This window comes from Sarcophilus harrisii, chromosome 1 (assembly GCF_902635505.1).
Source record: "Sarcophilus harrisii chromosome 1, mSarHar1.11, whole genome shotgun sequence".
NCBI lineage: Eukaryota > Metazoa > Chordata > Mammalia > Dasyuromorphia > Dasyuridae > Sarcophilus > Sarcophilus harrisii.
Window position 1 is genome coordinate 442,275,112 of NC_045426.1, and position 3,445 is coordinate 442,278,556.

Here is a 3,445-nt window from a genome sequence, read left to right on the forward strand (position 1 = left end):
ATGTGCAAGAATGTTTGTGGCAGCCCTCTTTGTAGTGGCTAGAAACTGGAAACTGAGTGGATGCCCATCAGTTGGAGAATGGCTGAATAAATTGTGGTATATGAATATTATGGAATATTATTGTTCTGTAAGAAATGACCAACAGGATGATTTCAGAAAGGTCTGGAGAGACTTACACGAACTGATGCTGAGTGAAATGAGCAGGACCAGGAGATCATTATATACTTCAACAACAATACTATATGATGACCAATTCTGATGGACCTGGCCATCCTCAGCAATGAGATCAACCAAATCATTTCCAATAGAGCAGTAATGAACTGAACCAGCTACGCCCAGAGAAAGAACTCTGGGAGATGACTAAAAACCATTACATTGAATTCCCAATCCCTATATTTATGCCCACCTGCATTTTTGATTTCCTTCGCAAGCTAATTGTACAATATTTCAGAGTCTGATTCTTTTTGTACAGCAAAATAACGGTTTGGTCATGTATACTTATTGTGTATCTAATTTATATTTTAATATATTTAACATCTACTGGTCATCCTGCCATCTGGGGGAGGGGGGATAAGAGGTGAAAAACTGGAACAAGAGGTTTGGCAATTGTTAATGCTGTAAAGTTACCCATACATATAACCTGTAAATAAAAGGCTATTAAATAAAAAAAAAATCTGATTACGTTTTAAGCATTTTAAAGCACCTTCTTCAACCATTGTTCATGACTTTTGGAACAATTAGTTTTCATTTGTCCCTTACGCTAAGAGAAGTCTTCAAATGAGTAGGATAGCTAGACACCCCCCCCCCCCTAATTTACCCATGAATTAGAGGTTTGTTAGTTACTCTAAATCTGGTCTAACCCCTCTGCTGAGATGTTATGCTAAGGTATGAGCACTACACATTTTGTAGCTTTTTAGAGCCACAGGTGAGAATTGGGTGAATCAAGTGGGTACCAAAGGTGGGTGAGCAGCCTTAGAAAGGATTCCGCAACCTCTCATAGCAGAAGTACTAGTACTCTCTAAACAACCCATAAAGCACTATTTATGGTAGGTACTAGGGGAGGGAAGGTCTGGGTTTTTCCCTTAGTCTGGACTTTTAATTTTATAGGTTTTAGTGGAATTAAAAACTCTCAAAACCGATAGAAATTTGTGCTTCCTCTGTAACCTCCAGTCTCAGAGACTTTTCTGAATTAGATTAAATGATTTGCCCAGACTCACATAGCCCATTTATGTCAGAAGTATCACTTTTACCCAAGATAGAAAGACAAAAATTAGAGTCCCTATCCCTTTAAATAGCTAACTTTCAAGGAGGGAAATAAAACATATATGTGTGTGTATAGATAGATAGATAGATAGATAGATATGTGTGTATATATATATATATATATATATATATATATATATATAATTAAGATTATAGAAACACAACTAGATTAGACCAAAGGCAACAATAAGCATTTATTAAACACTAGCCTTGCAGTGTGCTATAAAAGGCAAAACACTATCCCTACCCTCAAGGAGTTTACATTTTAACATGGGAGATAGTAAGTATAAGCCATGCATATACAAAGAGCAGATAGAAGGTGATCACGGAAAGAAAGACATAAGCATCTGGGAGGAAGGGGAAAGTCCTTTCAGAAAATGATATTTAAGCTGAGTATTAAAGAAGATGTGAAGTGGACTTCAGCTAAGCTTTGAAGAAAAACAAGAATTTTAAAAGATACTGTTGAAGATGTATATTTCTTGCCTAAGGAACCGTGTATATAAATGAGCAGAGGTAGAAGACAGAGAAACAAATCAGAAAAACAAATTGTCATCTAGTTTAATTGGAACATGAAACCATAAAGCAGAATAATATGAAAGAAGGCTAGAAAGTTAGATGGCAACCAGTTTGGAGAGATCCTAAATACTAGGCATTTGTGTCCTACCCAACAGGATGCAGCTTAGGCTAGTCTGTAACTTTAATGGTGTTTTAACAATTGAATAATACCCAAGTGTGCCATTAACTTTGAAACAAATGCATACTTTCATTTGAATGGTTTGAAATGCTTGGCTCCAGAGATAATTCTACCAGGCAGCCAATGTTCTGAAATTTCAGCGCTTATCATATCTTAATGATTTAGATAAATCAAAAAAGAACAGAGGATTAGAGGTTAGGATTTGAAATATCAAAGAAAGGGCTCAAGAAAAGTCAAGGTTTAGATGCTGGATATTGTGCAGAAAATCCATTTTAAGTAAGTTATTAAATGAAAAAATATAATATTCAGCTCAGAAGAAAATATAATTTAAAGATTTCAGAGCTCTGATAGCTTCTTAAAATAGTGCTGGTTACAATGTACTCTCTGACTGAAGAAATATAGATTTATTTACCTAATGAATCTTGGAATGACAAAGGAAAATGGCAGTTGCCAAAATATAATTTAAGACCTTGGAAAAAGTTCATTGACTTTGGAGTGCAGAGAATATTTTATAGAGAAGTGATAAAGGATAGACTACAAAGAGCTAAAAACACATGGATAGCTTCATGGAATAGTTGCTGGTGTTGGGAGTCAGAGCTACAAAAATATCCTACATAATTTTAGAAGGAAAACATGATCATGTGTTTTAATACACAAAAGATGGCTTTATACAACACTTCATTCCTATATCTCCATTTATAGTGTAAAAGAATTCAAGCTGTTTATAGCAGAGAGTTCTACCTTTGGGCCTTTAAAGCAAGAACAAACCAATAAGTGTCCTTCTTTTTGGTCTTAAACTAAGATTAAACAAAAAAAATTCCCTTGCCACTATTAAAATCCATTTGTCTCTGTCCAGATGATTCCTATAACCCAGCCAGTCAAAACACCTCAACCCACTGCTCCTGCTGCTGCTGCTGCTGCTGCTGCTGCTGCTGCTGCTGCTGGTGGTGGTGGTGGTGGTGGTGGTGGTGGTGTGTGTGTGTGTGTGTGTGTGTGTGTGTGTGTGTGTCCCCTCCCTATCCTTTGATTACAGCTAATGATCTCAAGCTGTGCCAGCACCCTATTCACCTTAACTCTTCTCTGCCCAGCTTCATTCCTGCTTGCCACTTGTTGGAATTATAGGTTCTTGTGAATTGTTAGGATCTGGGTAAGGAGAAAAATATTATTTAGAATCAAATTGGTAGATGGCCCATAATTGTAATTAAAGTAATGGTTCCATGATCTCATCAATGTGTTTTCTTCAATGGTATAAATTTTGACCCTTCCACATGGTGATTTCTTCTCCTGTGCAATTGTAGTCCACTTTCTTCTTTAAATTCTTAATAGATGAAGTGCCTAAATTACCACAGTGTCTTTTTTAAGATAACATTCTATTTTTTCCCAATGACATATGAGAACTATTTTCAGCATTCAGTTTTTTAAAATTTAAATTCCAAATTATTTTTCTCCTCTCTCTAAAACAGTAAAAATTTGATAAAGGTTATACAT